The sequence below is a fragment of the Vigna unguiculata genome, chromosome 6, assembly GCF_004118075.2.
Source record: "Vigna unguiculata cultivar IT97K-499-35 chromosome 6, ASM411807v1, whole genome shotgun sequence".
Classification (NCBI taxonomy): Eukaryota; Viridiplantae; Streptophyta; class Magnoliopsida; order Fabales; family Fabaceae; genus Vigna; species Vigna unguiculata.
In genome coordinates, this window is record NC_040284.1 from 3,789,370 (window position 1) to 3,807,421 (window position 18,052).

The window sequence follows — 18,052 nt, forward strand, 5'->3', positions numbered from 1 at the left end:
TTTTTTTGGGGGCCAAAGAAATGTCTCCACCTGTTGCCAACAGTCTTTCTTCGAATTCTACTGAACGGGTCGATCCTCCCCTCCCGTTTGTTTTAGTAACTTATCCTAAGGTCCCTCGCCAAGAGCTCCCCGGCGACGACAGAGGAAGCAACCCGCCTGCAGTGGCAGGGGCGGCTTTTTTTTTCACAATAAGACCTGGACGATTATCCCTACCCTCGGTAGCTTACGAGTTTACGTCCATCCCTGGTTGGGTACAGTTTCCTTTCGATTTATCCCTTGTAGCCGTTACCCGAATTCAAGCAAGTGTGTCCACACCCCCCAAACTGACTTGACGAGGAATCCATTCTCGCGAACAAACACAGCCCCTACACACACCTAGGAGCACCCCTTCCTGCATATCCATACAAGACCCGAGTAGGCGGGTCGAGGTCCTACGAGGTACCCACTACTCGGAGTACCCTCCCGAAAAAAGATGTGTCTGTCAGGTTGGTTCGTCTTAGTTGGGTTGGGCGGGTTCGACTAGAAATGCTATGCTTACGCACAAGACTACCCCTCTTCCCGAAAGCTTCGCGGGGACTACTTTACGACGGACGATCCGCCCGTAGGGGGTTTACTGCACAAGGCCCCTGCAGAGGAAAAGCTTTATCCCAGCGAATAGAAGATGCTCAGCTCCGCACAACATAGGGATTAGCACGCTTTCGGGAAGAACATAGAATAGTAGAGGATCCAGCATGCGGAACACGGCGATCATTAGAAATTCACGAATTAGAGATGCTGTAATATACTCTTTCCCATAACTTCTCATACCAGACCAACCCACTAAAATACAAATAGGGATCAAAAATTGTCAATATCACGAAGAAAAAAGAGAGACCGTCTATACCCAAATTCAAATTGATGTTTTCATAAGGAAGCCATCGAAGGCTTTCCACAAATTGAGATTTGGCCGTAGAAGGATCGAATTGTATCCGAGGAACAGGGGAATACAAAAAAGTAATAAGAAAGGCACACAGACCAATCAATCGTATCGGTCGTATTCTTGAATTTGGAATGAAAAGAGGAATAATGCTTGCTAGCACGGGACACAGAATAGGACCACTTAGATCAAAATAGCATTCACAGAAATGTTCTAACATAGAGTAGATTCGAACATGGAAGAGATTAGTTGACAACAGTAAAAAGATGGGCGCCTAATTCCAATACAATAGGGGTCTATCAGTGCAAGTCAGCTGAACACCGTGATTAATGAGTGGGTAGGTGGGTTAGGTGCGCCTCTCGTCCAGTGGGAAGTATTGAGGTGAGTCTCCTCCCCCCTTCCTTTTCCTCTCTCCTTTTGCTTGTGCTTCTACCCGGGCTTTTCATTTTTATAGATAGAGACCCGAGGAAATTTTTCTAAGATTAATTGCTCGATTTTGCATGCTCTGCTCCCAAAATGCAGAGAGACTTTCGAGGGCAGATCTGGGTTGGTCCAGAAAGTCATGGGAGAGGCGGGCTAAGTGAAATAAAAGATAAATGGAGCTATGTCGACTTACGTACGTCTCGTTGACCAAACGATCGGGTAACCACGCCACGTATCATCCCCTCTTTCTATAGAGGAGAGATAAAGAAAAAGAAAAGATATAGTGATCGTGTCGTAAGACCTTGTTCCTTTCTACTTGACGTTATTTTCCTCAATTTTTTTACATTACATAAGGCCTTTAGTTTAGGGCTTACTTAGCGCTCGCGCTAAGGATCTAATCAGAGTAAAACTTGGATTTTAAAAAAAAAACTTTCCCTTATTAGCCGGAATACAAATAAGTGTACTCCTTGATCTTTAGTAAAGGCGGATTCAGCCAAAAAAATCTTTTTTTTTTCAAAAAGTCTCAACATCCTCGTTGAGAGTCGCTCTGCGAGACGTCTAGTAGTCTTTGACTTGGTCTTAGAATCGTAAGTTTCAGCCCGTTCCCAACTTGCCTCGCTCCCAGGTTGGCCCTTGTACTTGACTAAGTAGTATTCTACTCGTGCAGTGGGTGTATGGGCTAGCCCATGGTGCGGTCAGCTATGATATATATACTCTTTTTCTTTCTTAGTAAGTTAATCTACAACATCTGGTGGTGCCCTCGTGGGCTGGGCACGTTCCTCTCTGGGTCGGTCTGGTCTAATCGAAGTCAACTAACTCACATGAAATACGGGGTGAGTTTTAACCGAGCTGATCGCTTGAGTCTATAGGCTACCTCTCCTATCCGCTTCTCTGCAAGGTCTACTTTCTTCTTCCTTCAGACCGGGCCAAGCCTTTATTTGAAGTAGGTTTGGGCTAGGTCGTTGCGCTCCTCGTCTTGCAAAAAAGTAGGCTGATGGTCAAGCCTCCTCCTGCCGCAATGGTGTGGGGCGTCAGAGGCTGTTGCCCCGTGGCCAACTCGAAGGGGCTGAAGTTCGACGCAAAGCTTTTTGGTTGTTAATTTATAGCAGCACTGAGCTACATCCAACACTTCGGTCCTTCTGGTTGGTTTGCACTAAAGTGCCTTAAGTAGCCCTCGCCTCGAGGAGTCCGTTTATCTCCGTCTGAGCTTTCAAAGATATACCGACCGTAGGTATCTTACTTACCATCAGATACTGATAGTCGTCTTCTAACATTACCGACCTTTAAATATCAGGTTTTCATCATCAGAAACAACCCGATTTCCGAGACCTCTTGCATTGCATTACCATAACGAAAAAGAGAGAAATGGCTCTTGTGACTCGGAATGAACCTTTCTCGGTGGAAGAAAGGAATAGCGATGGATTCCTATGAAGCATTGAGGAACAAGAAGATTCAATCGGACGACGAATTCTTACGTGGTCCAAGGAAATCAATAAAAGGTCCGCTTCCACGATTTCATCTATATCGAATCTGAATATCAGAATAGCTTATATAGTCATGATTCAATTCAGGTCCACTAACTTTTGATTGATTTCTCTTCAGATCTGATTGGAGCATTGGAGAAGTAGGAAGACTTTGGCGGGCGATTCATAATCGGTATCTAGAATATCTATGTCCTAGGACATAAAATATGAATAATGAAGATAAAGATAATATATAATAATTTGGAGGCTTTATACCTTATTTATTTTCCTGGGATTGTAGTTCAATCGGTCAGAGCACCGCCCTGTCAAGGCAGAAGCTGCGGGTTCGAGCCCCGTCAGTCCCGACCTAGGATCCGATGAATCGATCAATTCATCTCTGTAGGGGGCTTAGGATCTAATTCCCAGCAGGAGGATCCTTCTTTCGTTTCGCATTTCTCATCGGACAAATCAAGGAATCAAAATGACAATAACTAGTACCGATTGATGGAGGAGAGACATATGTAGGTTGGTACAATCGGGGGTATCACCATATTAAGCATATTAAGTAAGGATTCAAAGAGATACCGTACAGGTCTGGCTTTTTTCGATTGTTCCTGGCCCATCGAATAGAGTAGCAATCTCTTTCCCGGGAGCACATAACATTTTCTTTTTTTTTTTTTAACGATACGCAATTAACTTAACATAGTTACCCCCACAGAGTACTTTTCAGATTCAACCTACCCTTTCTAGCTCCTATTTTTTTTTCTTCCAATCAATTCAAAAAAGAACCCATCAAATATTGAATGACTGAGCACTCAAATCCTATCGCGAGTCTTGATACATAGTATCTTAAGTCCTTTCCACAAATCCTAATTGGATTCTCCATCGGCCCATCCAATCTAATTCACGACTCAGTCAGTAGACACTATACTAGTAGGGTAGTAAGTTATGTAATTAGGAATTTGAAAACCAAAAATCCCTTCTTGGATTCTAGGAGCAAGGATTTACAGTCCTTTAGAACAACCTTTTGATCCCAAGATTTTCGGCCCCTTACTTTCGTATTTTTTAATCTCACAATTGAATCTTACTACCCAAGTCGATCCTATTGGCAACGGGCAAACGACGCTTACGCGGGATCTCGGTGCCCTTTCTTGCTCTTGAAAGAATAGAAGTTGAGTTCGAGTTGTTATCATGCCGGATCAGAAAAGTCAAAAGCCATACTAAGCCAACGGACCTGCTCACGGGAGTCAGGCCTGTTCTGTAGTGGTCAGACGTAGCAGGGCCATCAAAATATAGGAAAAAGAGCCGCTGGAGAAAACCAATTACGCCGGGTTCTCAATTCCATGGAGTATGTAGTGAGTTTGAATTGACCCGATTAGCTAGAAGGTTCCTTTCGCTACCGTCCTAAGGTTAAACCAACCGTTGGTTTGCTTAACAAGATTTCACTGAAGTGAACCCGACGCGAAGTTGGTGAAACCTGAGCGTAGCTAATGAAAGGGACTTAGATTAGAACCGACTATAAGCCCTGAGAGCCAGCAAGCAAACCCCCCTGACTCTCTCTAAAAAGCCTGCGTAGTCAACTCCTTGTTTGTTTTCTTTCCGATAGCTGCCTAGTTAGTTTTTCCAGTTTTCAAGTCAAGCGAGAAAGGAAGTGGAATAAGACTTTCCTTTTTTCGGCCATTTCTCAGCAATAGCTACCTGAATGGAAGCAAGCAACCTTCGGGGAGCAGAAGAAGAGTGGTCGAAAACTACGAGTCGAAGCTAAGACCAATCTAAGCAAATTTCCCTCAGCTGGAAACTCACTATCTAGATAGCTTCTTAGCGCTTAGCTACTTTATTTATCCTTTTGCACCGCTAGCGCTACTACTCCTAGTGATAGGGATAACCTACTCTTTTTCGCGAGAAGGCCCATCTCGGACCAGTGACGTATTCTAATGATCTGGATCTCTGGCTTATCTCTTACTTTACGGATTCGATTTCGGCTAGTGGGATTTCAGTGACGATAATTAGGGAAAAGGCTTGATTGGCTCTGATCGATACCATCTAAAAGTGCTTGCTTCATCCATTCGTGACATTACTGGTTATTCTTACTAAGTTTCGCCTCTAGTGACTCTTGGAATCATGCGCATGGCTCCATGTCGGCCTAAATTTGGCGTCGGTGTAACGACCGGTGCAAGTAACAAATACTACCTACGAGTCTCATTCTCTCGCATTCGTCCTTACCTGTCTTCTATTCTATTGATCCAGTTTAGGCAGCTTTCAGTCTCTACAAACTTTATGGAATATTTCACAAGATACGAAGTCATCAATCAATGGCATGAAGGAGTTCAATCAGGAACAGAAAGACTTTCAAAGCAAAGGCATGAAGGGAGGATAAATACCTTTACTAATGTGCAATCAGCTAGGTAATACAGTGAGTGAAATTTTCTGTGCTAGCCATAAGTAGCAATACGGAAGAGAAAGACTAATTGAATTCTATTGCTAGAGGAGATAGAGAATTCAATTAGTTAACTTTCCCCACAGAAAGTAAGAAAGCAAAGAAGTCTTGGTAAGAGTTATGTTATACTATTCAATGGTACGAAGTCACCCGACTCATATCGAGAAAGTAAAATACGATGACAGACAAAACAAGGGAAGCTGAGAAGGGATGCCCTCCGCCGATGGTAGACAAAGTGAAAAGCAGAATTGCAGTTCACAGAAGATAAGTTCAAAGAATTTATTTACCAAAGAAGGGAATTGCTTTCCTTTTTCCCGACCTTGCTTTCACTAGTTAAACTACCGCAGGTTCTGGATCGATTGGATCAACTACAACTGGGATGAGATGAACAGAAGGGTGTAACACAATTCGCTTCGTAACTGGAAGGTCGGACCAAAACATTCATTGGTTCAACAAGCTCCATAGCCCCCATGTTCGTTTTACTCTCCGTCAGCCTTACTACTCACTACTTATTCGATTACCAGCTTTCTCTTATGCCCGTCCCCGCCCCCGACCATAAGAGGTGGATTTTTGCCCATACCCGCTATTTCTCTTGGTTGAGCTCCTACTCTTATAAAAGTATCTGGTGCGCAAAATCATCTATAAAGCAAATGGTGGAAGTGTTGACCGATTCAAACCGATGAAATTTGTCGATTTAGCATTCGACTAACTCCCATCTTATTTAGTCTTCTCCTATTTCTAAGTAAACCCCGCCCCTATATGCCCTGGGTAGACATGTGAAGGTAGACTTTGACCGGTCTTGGTCTGTGTTTGGGCGTGCTAGCAAGGCTAAGGCTGGAAAAAGAGTACATCAAGATCAGTCAAGTCATCACTTATTCGATTGTTGATTCCATTCCCTATATGCCCTATCTATTTTCATGCCTTCTTTACATGTTGGGTGGATCAGATCCCCTTTCAACTCTCATTATGGGAAGGAGGTCTTCCTTCAAGTTCTAGCTCTTTCGAATAGATAGCCCCAGGATCAGGCTAGTATGGCTTGGCATCGTCTGGGTTTCAGACCCAGATGGTGTGGGGGTTAACCTCCCCAGCACAGGATTGTCTGATTATGTGTCCTTAAGGCAAGACACTGGTAGAAGCGGCTTATCCAGTTTTAGGGTGGGATGGGTTATTGTTATCCCAAGCATCCTTGCTGAACAGCCACAGACATTTTGTTTCTAACCTTACTCCTGTGAAGGATTCTTTGGTTACGAAGGTGCCCCCCCATGGACGGTGAAACATACGCCCATTGAGGTGAGTTTTGGTGTCTTATCTTTAAGTATTTGGAAGCCAATTTGCTTGAAATTGAGCTCCGATTGCGCCCTGAAGGGAGTCTCTCTCATTGAACGACTTACGTCCTTCTGTGAAGGGATCCCTTTATGGTCTCCATGTATCAGGTATTTGATAGCAGCAACAAAATGTTGTCTGATTTATCAAAGCAGAACTGTCGCGGATTCGTTGAGGATCTATGGTCAGAGCCTGATATCATAGCTAGCCTTCCTCCGTCGACTAGCGTATTCCACTAGTTCAGGGGGAGGGAAGAGGAGAATTCTTGAAAGAGAGTCAAATGACCTATCCTTGAAAACATGAAATTAAGTCAGTCCTTTCGGGTGGCAGCCCAGTCCTTTCATTCCTTCCTTAGAATAGATCCCCAATAGCTCGCAGATGAGGAATTCTTCCTCTACGACCCTTAGGCGAGCTAATCAGTCTTGCTTTGCCATAAAATCCCTCCTCCTTCTTTTCCCTTTAGTAAATAGAAAAGAAGCATTCAATTCCATGTCTTAAGCATGATTGGGTTAAGGTAAGGGAAGGATTGCAGCTAGATAGTAGGCGGAGGGGGAAAGCTAGCTGAAGATGCATAGAATGCCATGGTTGGCTCTTGGGGAAGGAGCTTCGGTAAAGGAAGAACGCGGGTTACCCTTTCTAGTTCTCTCCCTGCTAGCTAGCCAAGAGAAAAGTAAAAACCCTCGCTTCACCACTTCCAAGACTGGAAATCCAATTATAGAAGAATCGACTGCTGGAGAAAGCTTTTAAGGAAGTTAATCAATATGAGAAGGTATCTTCTGGCTTAGGGAAGGCCCCAGCTCTATGATTGATCTAGGATTACCCGAGACGAACTGTCGATTCTCCGATAAATGTCAATGAGTTAAACATGTTTCTGAGACTTCAACATACATGTTTGGCAGCGGCAAGGAGTGTTTTTGACTTCCTAACACAGATACCAAGGCAGCTGAGCAGTGCAATGAGGAAGAGGTTTGACTTTTTTTCTCGAAGCAAGCTGTGTTACAATCCCTCCTTCGCTCCGGCTCGTCTAAGGTCGAACTTCTTCCTTTTGCTTGGTAGCCTTATTCGGAAGCTCATGAAGAAAGCATAGTGATGCATTCGAATTACTTTTATGACGATATTAATTAGAAGAAGTAGGAATGCCAGAATCTTGTTAATTGAATTTCACGGTAAAATTGATAGCAAAAAGCAAGAAATACCGGTTTAGTAGTCTTGTAGCAAGGAAGCTAATAAGACCTTCGACGTGGTGCTTGTTATTTATTTGACGGTTGTTGCACGCTATTTCCGAATGCAATTGAATTAGCTGTTTTCTCAATCTTTCGACGACTTGAAAGCAAGTTAGTCCTGGATATACCCAGAGCAATGCAAGAGGTCCACGCGGGCGGGGCACACCAAAAGTGACAAAATCCCTACAAGAAAGCGGCCTATTTTAGGGATTAGGAGGATTCGATTACAATGGCTAGTGCTTGCCTTGAAAGACTTGGATTTTATAATCATCATTGTATACATCGGGGGTATATGGGTTATCAGGAATGGAGTCAATAGCTTGCCTGAACTAAAATAGCCTTATTTAGAAGGGGAGAAAGAGTCAGGGATGGTCGTGGACAAGATTCTAACCCCGGAATCAAATCAATGTTAGGGAGTCAAAGCTATTGGAATAGTGTAGTTCAACCCCTTGGAGACTGGCAAGTAAGCTAAGCTATCCGTGCTGTTGTCGTAGGGCGTAGTGAGCTCGATCTACTGAATCACAGGCTGAGCCGCTAGTTGTTGGTGGAGCTTCGAGTGATCGATGGGCATCTCTCAGCCGAGTGGAGTAAGTTATTTTAAGTGAACTAGGCTTTTCGCAGTTCCGCACGACGATCGGAAAACACTATCACACCTGGCTTGCTATTCCGAGGAGCCACTTTTTTGTCTTGCAGCGGCAACATCTGTTGTCTTTAGAACGAAGTGCCTTGGTTGGTCGTATCCATTCTAGAAGTGGGGGATTTTTCACTTTCTATCTAGACCAGTTTTTACAACTAATTGAATGGATCACCCAGGGGAACCTCCCAACAACTCACTATCCCTCGGTTTCTACCTCTTCCTTTTTTACATCCTTTCTAACAGTCTTGGCGAAAGGAAAGGTCGGATAATGGGCTACATGTTGGAATGCCTCTAAGGAATCAAAACCAGACCTCGGTGAAAAAGGTCCCTATTTTCTATTTCAAAGAACTACTTATGATCTGAGACTCTCTATCTATTGTCTTACTTTCGACATCTTTATTTACGAGGAATTGCTAAGTAGGCGTACTGGTTGTCTCTTCTTGAAATGCTTTCTTTCCCTTGGCTTCGGTGCCAGCTAGGACTGGTAGCATGGTCTTCTCTTAGGCTTTCTCTTGGTGGAGGAATGGGAGCTGCACGTTAGCACTTGACTTTATGACTCGGCATAAGAGGTCCTGTCTCCTTTCTATTTTAGCAGGAATAAGCAGTCTTTGTGCTTTGGGCGTGGCACTAGTCTGACTGTGCTTTCCTAGCCAAAGGCAATTCTTTATCTGATCTTGCCAGGAAGAAAGGCATCCAACAGACAGAGTGATGCTTCTGTCATCTCTTTATTAGGATAGTCTATTTATTTTTAGGAAGATGTATAAATATACTATTGGGCCGTATAAAACTCTAAAATGGGTTCTTTTCTTGCAATTGAATCAAAAGGAACTATTCTTACCTCAAAGCGAGTGCAGCCAGCCTATCCGTCACAACATAATATAGGAAACCCTTTCCCTTGTCAACTCCGAACGAATCCTTAGTTAGCCGTGAATGAGAACTCTTGTTGGCAGGTAGCTCCATGTAAGGTTAGCTCGAAAGCGAGTTCTTACTCTTTGACCTGAGGGGAAGAAAGTTGTGATTACCTGGGGTCAGGTTGACTTTCTTTCTACGGTACGGCTATTAGTCTTATTAGAGTCAATAGCTGGGAATCTCTTCTTCCGCCTATTAGCGGTGTGACTGTGACTTTATTCTTGAAAAGACTGCTTGACTTTGAAAGAGCTGTGGGCATAGCTAAACTTTATCAAATGCGGGATCGGGATTTCCTCTTGATGCGGTAGAAGAGATCTAGTCTAGGTCAGTGCTTTCTTTTGCTAGAGAATATATATGTTGTTGTCGACATAACCGATGCAGTTAGCTCAAAAGGGAGTTCAGTCACTTCCGGATCCGGATTCCATGATTGTTGAGTGAGTCAAGCTAGTCTGTTTCTAAACACGGGGTGTATTTACAATTATATGAATAAAAAAGATCTTATTCTACTAATAGTTTTCTTACTATGGATTGTTTGATTAATGATTAAATATCTTAATTTTGATTACTACCAGTCTAAGGGATATATATATATGTTGTCGTCTTATTTCAAAAAGGATCAAATCCCGTATGAAGTTACTCTAAATATAAAATGACTCTTCGATGCAGTGATTACCACTTAACCCTACTATTTGAAGATTACAAATCATCTACCGGCAAATATTAGAAAAAAGTCTTATAATAAAATCTTTATATTTGATGAATTTATGCTTGGAGCTTTATTTTAAATATAAACAATTTCACAATGATAGTAAATTGTGCTATAGTAGGAATGATGGATTTAGGGTATAATGCTAGTAGCCTGTTAAGAGAATACACAAGTGTTATTTCTGAGTGGAGAGACATTGATTCTATCGTTAGCATCGATTGCGAAGAATCTATAATTTGAATGAAATTCTCATTCCTTTATATGACAATAGTAACTATTGAAAGGAATGAATAAAAATATTAACATCATTTTAGTATACCTAAAATTCATTCTTTTATGAGTAGGGAGCGTTTCACTGTCACTGGGGTAGTATTGAAATACATAAGAATGGTCGGTGTGAAGTTCCTGACTGTTATAATCAGTCTTTTGGGTTACTAAGAGTTATGATTCAGATGAGTATGAGTAGTCTAGTGCTATTTGTATACAGGGTGAAACCATAGGAGTCCAGTATGGAAACCTTCCTATAACTCTCAACGTTTTAATAGCATCCTTTTTCGGCTCCTTCACACTCCTTATTGAAATAAAGGGGTGCTTCTCCTTCTAAACTCGGCTGGGTTTCCAACTGAGAGATTTGCTGCTATTCTTTAGTCCTATCCACTTTTGCTAAAAAAGGTCTACGCTTGGTTGTAAGGAAGGAATGATAGCAATAGTGCTTTACGAGAAAACTTGAACCTTTCCTTTATTCTCTTGAACCTTTACCTATCCCTTGCTCGTTCTCGTTTGACACCTTTACTGGCTAACTAAGAGACTAGTCCTCTTCCTGGCTTGAAAAGTAAGTAGGTGGGGTAAACATTATCAAGTGAAAAAAAAGAGAAAGTGCTTGCTTAATCAGCAAAGTAAATAGGAGAACTTTAGTCCAGGTGATAGTACAACACTCCATATATCTATCCCATTTTAAATAGGGCTTCCTGCCCTTGCCTAAGGGACAAGGAAGAAAGAAATGAAGCAAGTCATATTATGCTTTAGCTCTAAAAGAAAGCCTACCAGCGGACTAACCAGTGCTCAAGTAAAGAAGGACTTCATTTCTCTACAGAACTGAAGAATGTATCTAAGAACCCTTTTCTTTTCCTAGAGTCCCATCCATGAGCAGCGGATAGGAGAGGTCTTTCTATCTACGACTCACTCTTGGTCTCGAAAACAATTCTTTGACTTGATTCACTCTATCGATCCTGGAATGGGCAGACGTACAAGCATCGGTCTGTATTCGCGTGGCTCGGTAAGCGAGAACTTCCGGAATGCAAGGCATATATAGCTTTCACTCAACTATATGATACTAGTTGGTATCAGCACAGAAAGGCTATAGAAAAACTCTTATTCGTCATCAACAGGATAGGACCAGAGCTTCTATTTACTCAAGAGCTCTTTTTGTAACAGAAATTGCACCGCTTGCTTATTCAACACCGCCACTTCTATAAAAACCAACTGCAGATATCGTACCTTCATGTACAGCTTTCTTCTTGAACAACTCTTTCCTCCTAACGTAGGTAAGACGCTTTCTTATCCCGAACTATATGGCGTAGTGTATTCCACTTAGACTCAATTGAAACTGAGCTTTTGTGGGCTGGGCCTTCCCCTACAGGCTTTCTTTCTAATGAAAGGGCCTAAGACTCAGGGGTGTGCGTGGGTCACATCAATTTGGTCTTAGCTTATCGTTAGGGTACTAAAAGGCTTTCAAGCTAATGGGAATAGCCCGCACTTTAAATGAAAAGGCTTCTATAATAAGGGCATTACAGGATTGAGAGCAAGTGGTAAGATAAGACCTGCAAGAAGGCCCCGAGCTACATATTTATCGCGGCTAAACATCACTGGAGTCACTCGACTTATAAGATGGGATTGAGCTCTACAAAATGGAACCCCATCAAGGTGAACCCCTCCAACTCCAGATGCTTCACAGGGCAATTCAAACAAAGTACAAATAGGCTGCAAAAGAGGAAGAGTCTACGTTAAGCTGATTCTCGTCTCTCTCTAGCTAACTCCTAATCTCCTATCTTAACAAAATTCTTTATGCGTCAAAGAAAGGAGAGCCTGCAAGCTCCCACAGGCGATGAATTCCGACTTCTTCGCTTTATAGCCATACAACATAGAGTGAACAATTCAAAGGAACTGTATTGTATGGGAGTAGCTAAAAAGAAAAGCAAGCATTACAGCGAAACGATCCCTCTGACTTTATACAGAGAGAAGAAAAGTAGCAATCCAAGGGTATGATAGATAGCTATGAAAAGCAATCCACCCGAAAAACTACTAGCTTCTTCAATGGGGATACCTTTCTTTTTCTATATCCTCTTTCCTGGGATACTATCTCCTCTTCTTCTTTTGATTCTTTCTGTTTACCTGAGCTAATTCATTACTAGCTTTCGAGCGCTTGATCTGGCCTATTTGCTATTAGAAGGGAATCCTTAGCACAGTAGCAGGTAAATAGAGGATTGCTCGGCAGGGAACTTTCCGAGAGCAGGGCTTACAAAGGGAACTCAAATTGGAATGCTTTCAAAGTAACTTGGCCTATTGATCTTGACCAGCCTCGACAGGTTCCACAGCAAATGTAATTAGCCTTCAAACTATTACCTCAGCCTCCACTCTAAAGTAACTATCCAACCTAAGTCTATTTAGAAGGGTGTCCGCTTTCGCAGTTCTAGAATCATTCTAATCTGTAAACAATGCTCCTTTTACTAAAGCCTTAACATGACACCTGCAATCATCAACAAAGTGCTTTGCATTGACCCGTCCTCGAACTGGGGAGCTGGGCTGAAGGTTTTGCTCTAACCGAAGCAAAAGCAAACCCATCTTTTACTAAAAGGAAGGTCTTAGTTCTTTCTTATACTTGGAAGTAGGATCTATGTTGAAAACTTGAGCAAGGAGCCCTTAGATGTACATAGAGGATCTCTAATGGCGCTGGATGCTTACTAGTAAACCAATGGATACTTGTTGAAGCAGCTTATTCTCAAATGGAGGCATTCTTGTGTGAGGAACGAACCCTATTGCACGAAGAACTGGTTCTGAAGGAATGCTAGCTATATGCTTAAGAAAGGGGTCTTCTTTCAAAGAATCTCCGTCCCTAGTCCATACCCACGTCTGGGGAACTTCTGAACTTCATGTTCACATCTTTGTCTCCCTCTTTCAAGTGAGTTCAGTTAGCCCTTAGGGTCATAAGAGAGCTCATCTTTAATTCCTTTCCTATATAAGCAACTGATTCTCTTATAGCCTTCGTTCCCCAAGGGAAAGAATAAATTCTTAAAAAATAGAAAGATATGAGTTGATCCCCTTGAAAAGGCTAAAGTTCGTATAATGATCAGTAACATGAGTAGGTAATACCATGACTCTTTCTATTTCTAAGCGATGACCACTTATGACTCTTTGATTGAACCACTCGTATTGATACAATGGGACTCATGGATCACAGGTAAAAAGGTAAGTATGTCGATTGATTGAAGAAGGCGAATTCCTTTACGCAAAGATATTTGTGCTTCAATCATTAGCTGGACTGCAAACTCTTTCATGCTTCCATAAACTCTTCTTTCATCAGCACCTTTGAGTATCTCAAAAGAGAAATTGAATGTTAATCGTTACCGATCCTATCCTCTTCACCCTTCACTATTTCTATTCTCCCATCGTAGACTATTAGAGCATCCAAAGCAATCCAAGGCTCTCTCTCTTCCTTCCATACAGATAGCTACCGATGGGGCATCTTCCTTTCATTTTAATACGCTGTTTGCAAGAATACCTGGGATATTCCTAATTCAGTCTATGCTTTCAGTAAAGTAAGGACTATTCCCAACCTAATGAATCGAATTAAAGGGATTCGGCTCTCATAGCAGTTACTTGAAGTTAAGTTACCTTTTTGTATTTAAGAAAGAATGTCATCAATACAAACCAAGAAAAGCCTAAATGATGATGAAGGAATTCCACGCTATTCCGATTTGCTCAATGTAAACCCTTGTTTCCATCAACAACTGTAGCTGAGGTGTGCCTACTGACATGAAACTCATTTCAATTTCAAACCTTATTAACGACAGTCTTATCTTCGTTTTTTAGCATTCAAAACGTTTTAGATGTGCTATAACAACAACTTCATCTAGATTTATTGCAGTTACTGCATGATTATCCTCTTTATTAATACTACTTTGTATAGGATTGGCATGAACTTGACTTGACACTTGTAATACCTCCTAACAAACTGAGCACAGTCTTCATCCATGGCCATTCATCTAGGCCCCCACTATGGATTTCCGTCATAAGCCTTTTTATCTCCACACTTCAGGTAGATTCCGCTGTGGTGCCTCTTATCAAATCAAACTTCCTTCCCTCGAGCAGCTATCTTTCTGAGTGCTACCCTATCTATGGGTGTAGTATTCGTCAGGTATTGCCTGATTGCTCTTATGTTTGAGTACCACGGAAAACCTTCTTATGCCGTTAGATCCATAAAAGAGAGAAAGTTGGTCTTTCTCTCTTTTGCACTATCAAGGCAAGGGTTGCAAATCAGCGTCCGACGACATATCCACCATTGAGGCTAGAGTAGCTAAAGCATCTTAAAAATAGTTTTGATCTCGTGGTAGGTAGTGGAACTCAACATCTTCGAATCGGGATACCACGGATTCTAGATACTTATGGTACGGCTGTAACTTCGAATCAAAAGTCCTATACTTCCCTTTGATTTGACTAATGATCAGGGCAAAATCTCTTCTTTTTAAGTGGCCTTAGAAAAACAGTTAAAACTAAAAAATTGAATTCGAAGTTAGTCTTTTGAGTGAGTTCCTCGACCCGAGTCCGTCACGAGCGGATGCGGAGTCGTAAAACTGAATAAACCCCGTTGATGCTAATTCGTCAATGATGACTGCAGAAGGGTGAGAATGTAGTCAACTCAACTAGAAAAGTTATGGATTGAAGGCCGATTCCGCATATAGATAAACCGACCTTCTCTATTCCAAATACGAATCATGGTTTGGGTAGGACTTAGTAGGCCATCTCGTTGCCCACTCTCAAGGTATAGGTGGGGCCTGGTCCCTTTGTCCTGGAAAACCCCTTAGTATGGTTACTTCCGTTAGCAGAGCACAAGCTCTGAAGTCTGATCTTGAATCCAGAGGCGATCTTCCCTTGAAATGTGAGCTCTTTACTGTCATGGTAGCCCATCAACTCACCCTGCCGATGATCAAATTATGCGTAATGAATTATTGAAGCTATTAATGGCGCATCCCTCTTCCGGTTTTTGGTTTGGTTGGTATAGTCCCTTCGGTGAGAAAAAGAGGCCGCTTATGTATGCTTCTTCTTGTCCAGCAAGATGTCTTCTGTCGAGAAGGTTATATCTGCACTATGGACTTTCTTCATTAGTGCTTCCATGTACTCATCTTCGATGCTTTGAACTTCCACCCTATTGACATGTAGGGCATACTTTCTTTTATTTGCTTCCTACTACTAAGCTTTATTCCTATCTACGGTAGCTGACGCAGCAAGACCTGAGGAATCAGATACGGATCTTTTTAAGTATCTTTCGTTGGGGCAAAGAGGGAGGACTTTCAGAAGAAGGCGTCGTCCGCTGATGATCTTGAGGTTGGGAGGCGGGTCAGGGGGAGAACTAATGCTTGTGGATAGCCCGCTAAAACTCCTTACTTAGGCTTTCCCCCTGGAAGAGCTGATGCTACTGGCTAAGATACTTCCGTTAGTGAGGAGAGAACTATAGGCTTTAGCCCAAAGACAGAGTCAGGGATTTCTTAACAATCGAGTCCCTCCTGAAATAAGACAAGACAGGGGGTGGAGTGAGCCTAGAGTAGAATAAGACTCCGTCTTAAACTCTCAACTCATACCAGGGCAGGCAGGGAAAGACTGAGACTACCGATACCGAGCCGGGGTTGATGAAAGATCACAGATAGATACCCTATGGTTTGGTTGGTCTCTATGCCTGCTTCACTTCGTAGCATTAAGGGGACAGTGCAATAAGGGAAATCGACTAGGAACGCGATGTCTTCCCATAAAATGAAGAGTGGAGGGGACTTCGACTGCCTTCTTGTATCGGGTGAAGAGAAGGGGGTGGTAGGCTTAGTAGGGCTCGAACCTACAATATTACCGTTATGAGCAGTACGTTTCAACCGATTAAACTATAAGCCCCTACGGATCTCTACATGCAATTCGCTCACTTCGGGAAGAGTGGACGGAAAGAGGAGGCCTTTGCTCTATCTACTTCTTCCTCTTCCCAGGAATGAACAATTGGATAAAAAAATTTCTTCTTTGTTTGTATATATATATAAATAAGAAAATAAAGATTAAGCAAGCGGCCCTTTCGTGACTCAAACTGCCGGTACGCTTCCGGCTCGCAACGACTCAAACGGGCTGGGGCTATCTATTTGCTTGCAATGCGAGCTGTTCGCCTTTCGGATTCGGAAAGGGTTTGCCTATTTGATTTTGATTCAAAAGGCGCTACTAAACTACTCTAGTACAACTAGTGTTAGTAGTACAACAGAATGTCGTTCACCCCGCAATCCCTTCTTCTTCAAGAGCTCCCTATTCTCTAGTAGCCCCTTCTTTCATAGCTCCTCTCAAGCACTTGCCATTGTCTAGAAATTGGCCTTGCCCCATTCTTCAATTATTGGCGCATCAATTCCTTGCCTTTGCTCTCACTGCTGCTGGAACTCCAGTCTTTTAAGTGAAGTGAAATCCCAAAAATGGAAAGTCAGTAGTCATTGTCGGGATGGAAAGCTACTCTTCAACCACTTATTTAAGCGCTATGCACCTAAGCTCAGTCTTTCTGGCAGCTATCTTGTTAAACCTAGGTTCTTGCTAAATAGTTCCTTTTTCTTCTCTCTTTATGCTCGAAATCGTACTCATTCGACATCGAATTTCATGGGCTGGGCATACCTTCTTTAGCTTAGCTCATTTTTATCTTTATTTTACTTTTAGGAAGATCCCACGAATCGTCTTCTATCGACATCGTCTGCTTACTCTTATCGTACGCTCTTCTTACCCAACCCAAATCGTCTGGTACTTTGTCCGCTCTCCCTTTCCTGGTGAAGGAGAGAGAGTTTTACAAGCTGATGCAGCTAAGAAAGTCTCGTTGAAAGCAGGAACGAAGACTATGACGACTATTTGAACTAGTTTCAAAGGCTTGATTGACCCTTGGGAGTGAATCTGGCTAGGGCGCCCTCGTAAGGCCTAGCTTTGCTTCTTCCTCTTTCTCTGCTTCGATTTACCAAAGGGGGTGAGGTCGACCTTCTTTCGGTAGTACCTTTTCTGTCTAGCTCGTTCTCTTGGTCAAAACAACTACTCCTTAATGGCCAATAAGAATCAGAATCGCCCGGGATGAGTGAGAGCTAAAAGAAAAGCCTGGCGGCAATTCCCGATCTTCTCTTGATAGAAAGATCATATCAACACCGAACGAAGACAGATCGTAGTTATGAGAAGAAAGGTATGCCGGTTGATGGATGTAGTTCATTCTAGAAGTAGTTTGTTAACTGAATTGAATTGTTCGGTCGTGGTACTTTTGCTTGTTATTCAAACACATTGTCGAAAGGGGAAGATCGAATTAGCTCTGGTTCAAGAAGCCTAGCCTTCTTTCTTCGGAATTCTACTAAACGGGGTCGATCCACTTTACTTTACTATAAGTAAGTAAAATCGGAAGCCATTTCAGGTGCATAAACAAAAAGGCTCGGATACAGAGGGGCTACTCTAGTCACTCCAAGTCCTAGCTAAGTAAGGAACAAACTCTCCAAACAAAAGTACGTACTGCGCGGCCGAGGAAGCATCTAAAGTAGAATAATTCGAATTCGTTGAATAGGAAGCCTTTGATCCGCTTTCTGAGAGCGCTGAATCATTCGATTCGAAAAAGGTCATAACACCACGCTTACTCTTACTGCTTCAGGTTCACCTCTTTTCTTAAGATTGGCTGCCTTGAGGTTCTTGTTTGGAGTCATTTGTTTATCACAGAACAAGTCCCCCTCAGTCACTGCCATAGTTGACCCAGTATCAACCCT